This window comes from Gymnodraco acuticeps, unplaced genomic scaffold, assembly GCF_902827175.1.
Source record: "Gymnodraco acuticeps unplaced genomic scaffold, fGymAcu1.1, whole genome shotgun sequence".
Lineage (NCBI taxonomy): Eukaryota > Metazoa > Chordata > Actinopteri > Perciformes > Bathydraconidae > Gymnodraco > Gymnodraco acuticeps.
Window position 1 is genome coordinate 2,800,892 of NW_022989890.1, and position 14,937 is coordinate 2,815,828.

A 14,937-nucleotide genomic window follows, 5' to 3' on the forward strand; every position below is an offset into this window, starting at 1 on the left:
CGGTTGGAGGCACGTTAGCACCTTTAAATGTATGGAAACCGAGGATTTTCCCAATGCAGTGAGGGTAAAGCTTACAGAGGTAGATGGTGATATGGTGTTCTGTGTGGTTTAAAGGGTGTCACTGGCTGTTTGCTAAGTATGTCTAGTATGCTTGCCATGGTCATCTTGTGAAGCTCCCTTTAGAGCAGGGCTTGCGTTAAAAAATAATAATAAACCTATTTGTAAAGTGGGGGGACACAGACGGGATTTCGACACATTGGTAATTACACCATGCGTATGTGTGTGTCGAGTGCAATACATATATATGCACAGCCCCACCTAGTGTTAGCAGAAAGTAATGCAAATAATAATTCCCAAAATATGCACAAATATTAGGGCTGTCAAGGGCTTTTAAAAAAAAAAATGAACGCCACTAATTATTTTAACGCGATTAACGCATGTGCATTTTTGTCCTTGGCCGCCCCGTAGTTTCAGAGTGCATCGAGTTTAAAATACCATCTATACAATACAAGCACACTGCTGATGCCGACAGCCCCGCTCCTGCCGCCCGCTTGCAGCAGACCACACTTGAAAGGGTGCGGGGGAGACGCCTGAACACGTCTACGAGCAGCAAACTTTCAACAAAGATCGCTAAATGGGTGGCGACAGCTTGCAGGCCAATTAACATTGTGGAGGACGAGGGGCTGCGTGATATAATTCGGGTCGCATCCAACAACTGCACTTGTGAATTGCCTTCCAGAGCCACCACTGTGTCGAAAATACACAACTTGTATGAAGTCCAAACAGCGAAAGTAGAGGAAGATTTAAGAAAGACTCACCGGAGACTATTGGACTTCCCTCAGTAATGACAGTTAACTCGGAGTCACAGCGCATTATTTTGACCCACAGTGGGAACTTCAGTCTCATGCTTTGACAGTTATGAAAACAGAGGAGCGGCATTTTGCCGACTACTGCGCCGACACACACACACACACACACACACACACACACACACACACACACACACACACACACACACACACACACACACACCACACACACACACACACACACACACACACACACACACACACACAACACACACCACACACACACACACACACACACACACACACACACACACACACACACACACACACACACACACACACACACACACACACACACTGTATAGGCCTACATCACTTCAGGGGACATTACATTGACTTACATGCATTTCCTGGAGACTTATCCTAACCATAACCAACACATGCCTAACCCTAACCCTTAACCTAACCCTTAACCTAAACCTAACCAAGTCTTCACCCTAAAATTAATGATTCCCCTCATGGGGACCTCCAATTTGTCCCCATAAGGGAGGCGAGTCCCCACACGTGACTGTGTAAACAGATTTAGGTCCCCCACAAGTATAGTAATGCTAGGCCACACACACACACACACACACACACACACACACACACACACACACACACACACACACACACACACACACACACACACACACACACACACACACACACACACACACACACACACACACACACACACACACACACACACACACACTTTGTATTGTATTATTGTATTGTATGAGAGAGGTTCCAGGTTGACTTGAGGCGAATATTTGTAATGTTCAGAGGTTGTTGTGTTTAATATTCATGAGAATTTTTGTCATTGTTCAAATGATAGTAAACAAACATTTGCATAAAGCATATTTGTCCACTCATATGTTGATAAGAGTATTAAAAACTTGAAAAATATTCCTCTAAGGTACATTTAGAACAGATAAAAAATGTGCGATTAATTTGCGATTAAATATTTGAATCGACTGACAGTCATCTGATTCGTCTGTACATTGCTGTTTTAGTCTGCGTTCTTCTAATTCGTGTCTACAGTGTGCCTATTGAGCCGTGTTGAGCGATGTGGGGCAAGCCCCTCTCTCTGCTGTTAAAATCAACGTGTACTGTAAAAACTACACTGCACATGCTCAGAGTATTTTTCTATTCAATGTTACTGCAAACAAATAATCATCAGCAATGTTTCAGACAGCGATATGGTGTCACAGCCCGAACCCAAACCCTTGTTATGGAGTCCTGTTGGCAAGGGGGGGATTATTAGAGATGGGGCCATTCAACCAGTGCTATTTACAAAAACCCCAGCACCTAGAGAAGTGAGAGATATTACTCACTTGTATTGCAAAGATGCAAAGTGTGGAGAGAGTGGAAAGTGCGAGTTCTCTGTTGGCCTTCCCTGTACGGAGTTCTGCACCTGCTGTGCAGAATGTCAAAATGTGTCCCCTAACGTTTCTGAGGAACCTGACATTCAACATTATATTCTAGTATCTATATACTTGACCTCTCACATAATTATTTGATGAATTGTATACTGTACTTTGAATTAAGGTTCAAGTTTCAATAAAACCTGTACTATTCACACCTATGTTTTAGAGGCTTGCAATTTAGAACTAATACACTTTATTGTATTGGGTTACTCTTATTCTGACTATTTGGTGATGTAGTTCAGCCACCTGGTATTTCCCTCTCCAAATATAATGATCATCAGTGAGCATTCTTAACTTATAGGCTATTATGCCACTTCTCCCCCATTCGGAGTTTGACTGTCTCAGAGAAGAGGTAGGCCTATGTCTAAAGAAATCTCATTTGCAATAGAACTGTACCAGATATTTCTATACAACTGCTGGTTAGTGTTCAATAGCACCCTAGACAATTCAGTAATGGTATATTTTGTAGGGATTTCTGTTTTTCTGATAAATGAGAGAAAAGTGATGGAGTCCTATGTTCCTATCACCAAAAAGTACAATTTCCGTCTAAACTAAAGCTAAGTCTACAGGACTATAATTCAGTATTTCTTTAGTTAAATAAATGTCTGACTATTTGGTGATGTAAGACATCCACCTGGTTCATACCTCAGCAAATCTGAAGAGGAAAAGAGTGGTCATTCTCAAGTTATGGGCTTTCTTGTCACCTTTCTCATATTCGGCCTGGTCTAATTTGGCTCTTTTTCAGGGATTAGGGTAGTTCTAAAGAACAAAAAAAAAAAATGTTTTCCCCCAAAATAAAATTTGACAACAATCAATGTCATTAATGGGAGACCCTAAAGCAGTGGTCGCCAACCAGTCGATCGAGTGTGGTGCGGGTAGATCGCGGACCGTTAAAAAAGTAACAAAAGAAATAAAAATAAAATAAAAATAATAATGTTTAATAATAATTAATATTAATAATGTAAACCTATCATCCACCACCCCGTTAGCAGGTGCCACTTGATTGACGTATATTTGAGACACCTCAATAATATAATACATCAGGGATCACCAACTACATTTGTCCAAGGGCCAAAATGTATCCAATAGACACTATCGCGGGCCAGCGATTTGTATATAGTCCAGAATTTTGAAGTTGTAGACCGGGGGGGGGGGGGGGGGTATTGAGTGTTCTGTAATCAGTTACTAGATACTGAATACATGGCTCTGAAAGTAATCAGAATACAGTTACAGTTACGTGTCTTAAACGTTGGAATCGGGTCTACTTTAACGTATTCAGATTACTTTTAGAATACTTTTGGAATACTTTGTTTTTCCATAACAGATGGGTATGTTTTGGTGAACAGGAGACACGTATTTTACTGTTTTAATGGCTTATCAAGAACTCAAACACAACATCTTGGTGTCATTCTGGACAGCTCTCTCATCTGCACCACACATAAAACACATCACCCAGACTGCATTCTTTGTACTGTCTTAAAACCTTTCCTTAGAATATGTTATGAATTGTAAGGTGTCCTTGGGTGCTTTGAAAGGCGCCCCTAAATAGAATGAATTATCATTATTATTTATTATCTGAAACGATGTTATCACTTTTAAAACTTTTTCCAGTCACACGCCCCAGGCATTCAGCAGCAGCAAGCCATTCACTTTGATTTGATCCCGTTATGAAATGTCATCATTTCGACAATAAAGAAATTCTACATAAAGGTTATCTTGCACATTTTATCTAACCATCTCCGTTTCTAACTTTCAATATATTTTAAAAGAGACCTCTCTCTCATCTGCGTGCTTTCGACTCCACTTCGAGCGTTAGAACTATTAACGAAGCACTTATATACTAATAAAGGACTGGCTTACCTAAAGCCAGTTGAGTAGCACTTGAAATGTTTGGCTCTATGAAACCTGATGTACTTATATGATTCTGTTTTCTTCAAGGTTGTGTCTTCCTGGTCGAATGTACTTATTGTAAATCGCTTTGGATAAAAGCGTCAGCTAAATGCAATGTAATGTAATCTGCGTGCGGGGGCGGGGCCTCACAGACGCGCTGCATCTCTCTCTCGCTCACAGACATGCTGCAGCGCCGTGCAGTGTGCACACAGCTCTGCCGGTAATGAATATTACATTTTGTGAGGACATTTTTCCACCAATAATTCCAATAAGTATTCCAAAATGTATTCACTTCAGGTTTACGAAAGTAACTGTAATCAGATTACTCGTTTTTCAAATGTAACGCCAGCTGAATACAGTTAGCCTACTTGATTTTTGTATTCTGATTACGTAACGCCGTTAAATGTATTCCGTTACAACCCAACCCTGCTTCTAGGCTACTGTCCCGCAGCTCCTGCCTCTCTGTTGGACTCTGTCGCAGCGGGACTACTGCTGTGGTGCGGAGCGCACTGTCACTACCCGATCTGCAGCTCTGCCCGATCTGCAGTGCGCATGTGCGAGATGGTCCACCATATTGGACAACTCCGGACGGCAACCCAAGTAGGACAACATTGACACAGTGGCTTTTGGCAAAGCTCAAAAATAAAACGAGAGAGAGATGAGTTATTGTTATTACAACGTGATTTCACTATTATTTAACAACTCTTTTTATTGGGTTCTTTTATTTGGGGTTAAGTACATTGTCAGAGTAAGTGAGGAATGGATTTAACTTCTGTTAGACAGCTATCATACTGAATACATATTTACTGTGAATGTGTGCAAAAATGTATGGCATATAGCTGTCTAACAGAAGTTAAATCCATTTCTCACTTAAAAGGGTTGTTAAATAATAGTGAAGTTACGTTGTAATAACAATAACTCGTCTCTCTCGAGTTTTCCTTTTGAGCTTTGCCAAAAGCCACTGTGTCAATGTTGTCCTACTTGGGTTGCCGTCCGGCGTTGTCCAATATGGCGGACCATCTCGCACATGCGCACTGCAGATCGGGCAGAGCTGCAGATCGGGTAGTGACACGCACAAACCAGACTCTTCACAACGAAGGATCACTTCTTCTTGAAGGCAGGGAAGATTTTGCAGTACGCAGTCTACTGTCCCGCAGCTGCTGCCTCTCTGTTGGACTCCGGTACTGCACACAGTGGTTACTGCAAACGCAGTAACCACGCCGCAGTCACCCCATGGATGTATAATAAGAACTGGATACAGCGTGGGAGGCGGGGCCTCATTCATTCCTATGAGAGCTGCTCATTAGCGCATGATGATAAAATGGCCCAACTTTTGAGAGAGTGAAACGTCACAGATTACCCAGCATGCCTGAGAAGTACCCGTATGTGCACTCATAGAGCATGCGTAACTTTAACCAAAATGCTCGTTCACATCAAGCACGTCAATTTGCGTACACGTAATAGCACCGTGCGTTCATGACAGCATGGTAATGATTTGTTGTTATCATGGATTTGATATGAACGAGGCGGCAGTTAGCAGCTAGCGGCTAGCTAGTAATGATGCTAATGTACACATCAATCGTTATGTACTTATATTACGCTGTAACAGGATCTAGTGATATCCAACAGAGCTTCATTTAGCATGAAATAATTATTGCACTGTATATATATATATTTATATACAGTGCAATAAGCTTCTCAGTGCAATACGAAGCTACAGGGACGTTAATGTCGGTAATATTAACTTTATTTAATACAACATTTACGGTACAAGATTTAATCATACAGCCCATGTAGTATGATAATGAATTACAGCAAACATGTGCAATATATCCATTATTACAGCTCCGTGGGATGGCAGTAAGACGATATGGATCCGTTCTTATCCATGGGTAAAGATAAACGCAACTCACATTGGTTTCTCATACAGCATCTCTGTAAACTACGTGTATTCACTGAATTTCACTCTCTGCCTTTAACGGCTCGTTGTAGCTCCAATAGCTCCAGCCCCACCCTCCCTGTGAGCACAGTGTGCTCTGATTGGTCGGGACACGTAACATGAGCGTGCCGGGCGGCGCGATCCCGTGGGTTAGGCGCGTTCATAATGCAGAGGGAAATAACTCTCAGAATAACGTTATTAGCACATTTTTACAACTTGAGGAACGAATGTTTTGAATAAGGGCTATACAAGTGTTCATACTGGGTAGTTTATTTAGTTTAAAAAAAATTATCCAACGAGTTACAGACCACTCTTTCCTCATGTAAGTCAATGGGAAAAAGTGTTTCCGAGCCTGGCAACCAAACGGAAGTGTAGTACCGCCGTTTGGCCAGCACGAATATTTTCATCTGAGTCCGGCGCACTTCCTGGGGGCTTGAGTCACCCCCGTCGTGCGGGCCGGATGAGAATGTCTGGCGGGCCGGATGTGGTCCGCGGGCCGCCAGTTGGTGGTCACTGTAATACATTAACCGTGCTTTACGTGAACATCATCATGACACAAGAAGGGACGGCAGTACTGTAATTTCCCGTGTTCAGTGAATGCAACAGAGGCAAGTCACCAGACCAATCAGAGAGTTGCATGGAAATACACGTGTGCTTGTGTCATTCAAACTCGGCTCTGTGTGTGTGTGGCAATCATGGTGGCTGTCACTACCCGATCTGCAGCTCTGCCCGATCTGCAGTGCGCATGTGCGAGATGGTCCACCATATTGGACAACTCCGGACGGCAACCCAAGTAGGACAACATTGACACAGTGGCTTTTGACAAAGCTCAAAAATAAAACTCGAGAGAGATGAGTTATTGTTATTACAACGTGATTTCACTATTATTTAACAACTCTTTTTATTGGGTTCTTTTATTTGGGGTTAAGTACATTGTCAGAATAAGTGAGGAATGGATTTAACTTCTGTTAGACAGCTATCATACTGAATACATATTTACTGTGAATGTGTGCAAAAATGTATGGCATATAGCTGTCTAACAGAAGTTAAATCCATTTCTCACTTACTCTGACAATGTACTTAACCCCAAATAAAAGAACCCAATAAAAAGAGTTGTTAAATAATAGTGAAGTCATGTTGTAATAACAATAACTCATCTATCTCTCGTTTTCCTTTTGAGCTTTGCCAAAAGCCACTGTGTCAATGTTGTCCTACTTGGGTTGCCGTCCGGAGTTGTCCAATATGGCGGACCATCTCGCACATGCGCACTGCAGATCGGGTTTGTCACAAATTATTCAAAAGATTATTTCCGAGGCACATGGAATATGATCATTGTAGTTATACAAACAATAAGAGAATAAATGAAAAACAGGTATGCAATACTATATGGCATGCAGTAAAACAAGAATACAGTTTAAAAGGGGAGTGATTTGTAAAATATCCATAAGAAAAAGAAAATCTGTTTACAGTTCTGTTTCATCTGAGTGTTGAGAGATGTATCCATAGATCTCTTCATGTTGCTCTCAAAGTGCACCAGATTGATGCTTTCAACTTCAATATTTAAAAAAAAATCTTACCAAGGGACCATCCCCCCGGACCCCTCTAGAGGAGGTGAGGTCCGCCCCCCACTCATATAAAATAGCACTTTACCCCTGCCTATATGCCGTGAGCTGATAATGGAGCCTTCATTGTAACAGTAATTCAGATGCAATTAGCCTATATAAAAGGCCTCAAATTGGAAGCACTGTCTGGGCCGTCTTTTTCACTCAATTCTGCAATAGGTAGATCTCGCCTTTCACCTCCTAGGCCGAGGTCGGTGATCTTGGGCTTAAAAAGGTTGGTGACCACTGCCCTAAAGGGTAGGGGTATCTCGAAAACTAAAGCCTTTTTTGAGGACTTGCTGCTGGACTACACTGTGCTGCCACCCACCAAACGTCATCTCATAATTCAGAGAGCTGATTGGCTGTAAGTACGTGCCGCGAAAAGTGTAGAGACGAGAGAGAGGAGCTTATTGCGATTCAAATCAGTAAAACTGAAAGAAAATGAATGAAGTTGACTATCTACTTCAGCTTTGGTAAGTTAATTGTATGTTATATCTTTTGTTAATCTTCTGTGTTTTGCCTATAGGCTATTGCTCTGCTGGATCGATTGATATTTTGACCTCGGTGATGAGTGTCTTGTGTTTCCCTTATAACCCCCCCCCCTCTCCTCCTCAGTGTTGCCAACTCCATAGTAAGGAAAGTAGCTATTAGCTGTCCTGAAAGTCGCCAGAAGTCGCTAAATGACGTCATCGCCTACTTTGCATATCATGTAATGGCGGCTGTAGGACAGAGCATGGTAAAGGGGAGTACAAAAAACGTTCCCAACCCTTCAAGGATAAAAACTTGAAACCACCGGAGTTAAATCCAGACGACAGTAGATCAGAAATGTCTTTGCCTTGTGAGTATGTTTTGGGGTTTTAACATGACAGTTTGGCATATAAATCCCCCTTACAATAAAGGCAGTATGCCCGTGTGTCATCTCCAATAAATGGCTTCAACCATCCTTTATACTCAGGGTTTGATTCCCACTCCTTTCTGTATTTTTGAGAATACAATTTAGACTATGCCATGATGTTTAGCTTGTCACAGAGAGGCACACACACAGTGGACGAGGTGATTGAGTGACTGAGGCTGTGTGAGTCAAAGCAAAGCAAAGGCAGTTATTTATTATAGTGTGAAAGTGAGTGAAGAAACATTTACATTCAACATTTAAATCCCGCTCAAAACCAGGACGGCTTGGCAGTTGGCGCATGCGCAATTCATTTGCAGTCTCGATGCGGGGGAGTGTGGTTGTCTCCTCTCTGCTCTGACTGCAGCTGCGGCCAGACAACTGTCAGTCTGAGCGCCTGTGAGTACTATGGGAGGGAGGCGGGGCTCACGGCAGCACCGTTAACTGCAGAACAATACGTGAGTCTCCAAACACCAGAAAAGTCCCTAATAACACCATTATAAATCGTTAGATTAGTCGTTAGTCGCTTTTGACACAAATAAGTAGCCGGAGGGTTTGGAAAGCCGCCACATTTAACGAGAAAATCGCCAAGTTGGCAACACTGCTCCTCCTCCTCTCTCTATCGGGACCGGATAGCCTACAGCTATTTGTTTACGTGTTTAAAAAATCACCAGAAGCTTATATATACACATCTAAGTTGTTCGTGCCCCCCCACTTTTGTACATATAAAAACGCCACTGCATATGCAGGTTGCAACACACACACAGTAGCATGAATTGGCTTTTTTTCAATGGGGCTGATGTGTTGTGTAGATTCTGCCAGAAGGAAAATCACGGTCAAACTCCTTATGAAGTGTGGTGAGGTGCTCCACATTGCTTTTCTTCCTGACTGCAACGCTGGTCCCGCAACTCAATCAAGTACTTGATTGGTCGATATTCATTGTGGGGGCTGGGGGGAGGAAGGGTGTTAGATAGATATAGAGTTGTAGTAAGTAGATAGAGTTCGCTATGATTGAGGTTTCGTGTATGCATAGGGTAGATTCTTTCAATTACATTTCCTTTTTTGTGTGTGTATTTTTTTACATTTTGGATTTGCTTGGCGAGCTACTTATTGAGTGCTTGCGAGCTACCGGTAGCTCGCGATTGACGTGTTGGAGACCCCTGCTTTAGAGTATTATGTGTGGCTCCAAACACAGGAGGTGGAGTCGCCTGGCAAGAATGTTTCAGCACCTTGGAGTGAGAGATATAGCAGACTGGGTTTGATTGTGTTGGCACCGTGGAGAGAGACACACTAAATACTAATACTGCAGGGTTGCCAACTTTGGGTACCTGGCTGGAGTGAGATTTTGGTATCATGGGTTTGATTACACATATGCGCACGACATGTCTGCTATCGTGTCAGTAGCGGGACCTTAGCATATATATAGGATATATACAATATATTATATACAAATACACAATATTGGACACAGACTATAAAGGGCACACAGTTTAATTCACTAATGAAAGTCAAACACATGTTTGTTTCCACTGTTTTATGTGTGCATAGGCCTGTCGCGATAAGCAATTAGTTGACTTATCGTACGATAAATAAAAATGAACTCGATAAATTGCCATTTACATGAAGATGTGACTAGCAGTTTGAAAGGATGTACTTGAATTATTATTATATATTATATATATATGATGTCAGTGGTCTAAAATGGTCATACAACGGTGCCGATAATATTATCGTTTATAGCAATAATTTCCAGGAAAATGTTTCCAACAAAATGTATTATCGTGAGAGCTATACATGAAACACACACACACAAACACATTTACAGACTTACTCCAAACTGCCAAATATATTAATTAACACACTCTCACTCTCATACTCTTTGACTCTATTTTGGGGCTAGTAGAACAATAAGCAGCAAACTTTTACTTTTTATCATTTCTATTGGATCTTAGATCTGAGCATGCGCAATACGGATCGGCAGTGGCGGCCACGGAGTATTTGTGTCGAGTAATCTATGGTAGGGCTAACCCATACAGTGGTGGAGCTCAAGTCAGTATTTGCAATGTAATTACATACACGCTCCCCTTGACAGTGAAACGCCACGCGTGAGGTTTAGATTAAAACCCTGTCTCAATCCAAATTGAACTGTATGAAATAAAAAGGCACATTGTCTTGTAGTAAATAAAAAGGGCGACCTGGAGCCAATCCTGCAATTTCCCCACAAGTGAAAGAGTTGACCCAACCCCTGCAGGGGGGTCTGGGGGGATTCTCACCCAGGAGATTTTTTGAAATACTAACATAAAATACACATTCTGGTACTCTCTTGAGAAGAAAAATAAATAAATCTATTACTACACGACATATTTAAAAAAATGAACGGCCATTTTAGTTTTTTGTTACTTTGTTCTGAAAGCTGAACCTGCTGCTCCTCACAGAGAGAAGAGGGAAGAGGCTGTGAATTACTTTACATTGTGGATAAGGGCGGATAGCCCCCATTGTTCTGTGTGTCAAAATGAAAGACAGCCCACACACCTATCAATCATCAAACCGTGGGGTCTTATTTCATTAGATGTTGATTTCTATCAACACGTAATGTTGTATCGATGTAGAGATGTACGACAGCAAAAGTATTCTCCGTCGGGACTTCCTGGAACAACACCACGCCGTTATCTTGATTCTGATTGGTCAGAAGACATTATCAAAGATGTTCTATTGAGAAGACGATCACTACGTGACAAAAGTTTTCAAAACCGTTTCTAGTCTTCGGTATTCTTGTTTTTGGCGTGAGAATAGTTTGGGCAGCGTGAGAGCGTGAGATTGAGAGTGAAAGCGTGTGTCACACGCCAGATGCGTGAGAGTTGGCAACCCTGATACTGTTAAGTAGACACTTTGTAATAATCTAAGGGTGGCACAGCCAGAGAGACCGGGTGTGAATTATTTAGCACGAGTGAGAACAAATTGCACAAGCATCACATAGTACTAAACTGTCCTGACTTAATAGCATGACCAGTGTTTCTAGATCTGGAACTAGACAGAACCGTCGTTGCCTATTTGTAATGTATTTGCCATAATACAGTGTTGCCCATAACATATTTTGTACCTCTTCTCATGAAATGATTGTGTGTTTAAATGGGAATAAAAAGCGGAATGTGTCTGAAAACTAAATTATTCTAACATTATGGGCAATAGTGGAATTGCAATAGTGGAATAAGAGTATAGCTAATTTTAGAATCTATTGCAATTTGTAATGGCCAAAAGAATACTGTGCATCCACACTTGATCTAACAATCTATTATGAGGATGTATTTCATTGTCTATTATATATGTTTACATTGCCTATAAAATGCTTTCATTGGCTATGTAGAATGATAGTATACATCTTGGTGTGAGAGTATGCAATGTTTTACTTTACAAACTAAATAAGTGGATAGAAGCAACATACCAAATGTGAAGCTGGTTGAACACTAACGTCCCACTGTGAGATACTAACAGCTTACTGTAATGACAACTTGCTGCAGTGCACTGCGCTGTAGGAGATAGACGAGCTTAAAGGGACAATGTTGAACTCTATTTTCACCTCAGCCTTTATGTTAGTGTATATAGCGAGAGGCGAACCCTGTCAGTGATATGAAACTGGGCTTTACTCCCAGAAGCCTTTGCTGCTGTGCAGTGAGATAGAGAGGACAGATGGACAGGAACAGTGGACAGATAGAGGGACATAAACCAGATTAATCATCACATCATGTGTGATTAATATGGTACTGAGCACCATTGGCAGGGCAACACTATGAACTAGACTCCCCATTGACAGGTCAATATGTTTACACTGATGTATTTGCTCTCATACACATGCATAAACACACACACACACACACACGCCATCACACACACACAACCAAGATAAGGGTCTTCTTTGAGTCAATATATTTGATTAAAGAAAACACAAACATAACATAAACAGTATATATTAAGTTTGCTCTTCCTGATTTTTTCTTCTTTAGGTCATTTAGTTTGAATTACTAGCTGACTGAATATTAACAACAGCTGTTTTAGCAAATTACATTTGAGTTAATCAGAATTTAAATATTTATTGTATTATTTTTCATGTTATATTTTTTAATCACATGTTGCATTACTAAACAATTGGACAGAAGTTTCTGGGCCATTTGAAGCCAGCTGGACAATACATCAGTTGGCTGAAGGATAAACCAACCTGATTTCGGAAGTTATCCGGCTATTTTGTGTTTAGCATAAGGCCCTTTTTTAAATGTTAATATTGAGGTTACAAGCTGTTCATACAAGAGGACTTATTACTGAAGCAATAGCAATTGATTTCGATTCGTGGGTTTTTACTTTAAATGTGTTGTATTTAAGAATTAAATGGTAAAAGTGTGATTGCTCATCAAATCTATTGCATGTCTATTGGAACAAATACCATGCACCTTGTCACTGTGACAACTAGGCTCATCAGGAATTCGAAGGAACAGTGTTATATGATGTTTGCATGCATGTCTGGACTATCATATTGTAGAGCTGGACTCGAATGCTGATATCAAAAATATATTTATATATATAGGAAAAGTTTGCTTGTATGAAGGACAGCATATCAGTCGAATGCCTTTCACAGCAGAGTGATGACCAGCACTGTGTCTAATGGCCTCTTTCATATAGTACTTCAAAAGCCCACCCTTTCTCTGGCAGGAATCAGAATGCACAGGGGAGGAATACGGGGGGAAAACAATGGCGTGTCACCTCATGGCTGCGGAATAAAAAAAGAGAGATGCTTTGTGTGGCTCTATTATTCAAACACACAGGTGTTCTGGCAAACAACTCAAAGTGGGTGTATGTGTGTTTGCTTATCCGCTCACCTCTACTGTCCTGTTCTGAACTGCCCTTGATCACTGAAACGTACTGCGTCATCAAAAAAACGACACATCAAAACAGAGAGTGTTTGCAAAGTTGTGAGAAATGCTCTCTGGGGATCCGGTGACTTTTGTGTTGTTCAGGGTCCTGTGGAAAAAAGGCAGAGCGAAAACAGGAGTGCTCCTCTGTCAGTCTCCAGGAGATAAAGGGAAGGCTTTATCACAGGAATGCACCTCGCCGTGGCTGCCTGTGTGTCACAGCAGAACAGAATCAAGTCATCTTTGTAGATTCAGGATACAGTATTGATCGTCTGGTGCAAGTCCGTACTATAGAGAAGGTTGCCGAGTCAACATTTTCTTAAAAATCATTCCAAACTTTAAATATTTCCACTACAAAGTACCAATTGTATCATGCATTTTGAACTGGAAAAGCTCAAAACACTGAATTCACTTCTCAATCAGCAATGAAGAAAAAGTGTATTATTATGTCAAGAGGAATATTGTGCCATGTCAGTTGCACAGGTCATTAAATGTAGCCAACATGTATAACCCTTAAGGCAATGCTAGCAGGTTGGTATATCAGTGACGTGCGGTGAGGTTCATGGCTGGTGAGGCACTGACTCTTTCAGAGTCAGATTTACAAATATTATATTTTGACCTTAATCGAAATATTCGGTTATTTTCAAAAGCTTTTTTAGTCTGATGCTTCAATTCATTTTAAACAGACCGTTCAACAAAAGGATAGGCCTACCCACAATTTAAATATTGGATTGTTCTTTCTTAGTAAGACCCATTTGCATTACAATTGTGGTCTTACCTTGACTTGAAGATTAAGTCCATGCTATCCTTCTGGACAACAATCTCTATTACTTTTTTGTAAAAGTCCTCCTTATCTTCCTGTAGTTTCAAAAGTCTAGTTTGTTGTTCGGGTCTACCGCTACCGTCCCTGCGTAGAATAACAGTAGCAACAAGAACCTGTGGCCTCACTTGCGCCCCCTTCAGTGCGGCAGAGGTTATGGCTGCCTCCCCTGGTGCTTTTTTCATTGCCGTTGTATGATGAGACCAGCGAGCCTAAATATCATACGTGAAATAAGTTATTTAGAGACTATGGATGGCGAGGATAAATGTAATAAAGGGATCTACAAACATTACATTGGTGACATACAGTGAGATGGTGCAGGCATGCGCTTAGGGCCCGCTTTCCAGCCAGTTTCTGTGGGGTGACGCATTCTGAGGTGAGGCAGATCTCATCTGTGCCTCACCTCACCCCACAGTAACTGGCTTGAGCGCGGTCACAAAATAAGTGCCCGCGCTAAATAAGTGCCCGCGCTCCAGCCATTTACTGTGGGCTTACGAGAGGCAGAGCTCGTCCCTGCCTCACTCCTCATCGCTACCCGTAGTTGTAGCGGAGCTCGGCAAATTTGCTGATTTTGACTATAAAAACCGATTGGAATCATACAGAAATCACATTTACA